At 43.8% G+C, this 655-nt stretch overlaps 1 long non-coding RNA gene across 1 annotated transcript in view; it reads left to right on the forward strand.

Moving 5' to 3' along the window:
- The window catches only part of LOC117955235, a 3,956-nt gene extending 3,721 nt beyond the window's left edge, over nt 1-235 (forward strand). The window contains exon 3 of the long non-coding RNA XR_004658992.1: nt 225-235. This is a non-coding gene — a long non-coding RNA (uncharacterized LOC117955235). The remainder of the gene's footprint in view (nt 1-224) is intronic.
- The last annotated feature ends 420 nt before the right edge of the window (nt 236-655 follow it).

Below are 655 nucleotides of genomic sequence, written 5' to 3' on the forward strand. Positions count from 1 at the left end.
CCTAAACCCTCTCCTAAACATAACCCATACAGACTTGTGCTTGGCACCAATGGAAAGCTAGTTAGTGGTTTTGGGGGGGGTAGGTCTAACTGCCATACCTCCGGCACCTTCCTGTCAAAAGTTAAGCCAAACAATGACTGCCCCCGGGTGCACTCCGGTTAGAACCCCCTATCCTATCCTATCGATAGCCACGCCCCCTTACTGTGACGTCAATCTGAAAGCAGAAATACATATAAACACCTTCTTGACTACTTCCTAGCCCTTACCCCCTCTGGTTCCCAACCCCTTTAACCACAGAAGAAGACTAGTAAAACTAAAGGAGTAGCTGTCCACAGTGATGCTACAGTCTTGTAGATGCAAGGCGGTCCATGGAGCTAAAACACAGGAGGATCTGTCTATGATGTTGAAACAACTGCAACTAAAACTTAAAGTGGAGCTGTCAACAGTACTGAAAAAATTTAAACTAAAAACACATGAAGAGCTGTCCATGGTGCTAAAATATTTAACCTAAAACAAAAGTTGGAACTTTCTGGTGCTCAAACACAGGAGAACTGTCCATGGAACTAAACAAAGGAATAACTATACATGGTGCTAAAAAAGTTGACACTAAAAGGCAGGGGGAACACTTCATGGTACTAAAACACAGGGGGAACTT

This window comes from Etheostoma cragini, chromosome 13 (genome assembly GCF_013103735.1).
Source record: "Etheostoma cragini isolate CJK2018 chromosome 13, CSU_Ecrag_1.0, whole genome shotgun sequence".
Taxonomy (NCBI): Eukaryota; Metazoa; Chordata; class Actinopteri; order Perciformes; family Percidae; genus Etheostoma; species Etheostoma cragini.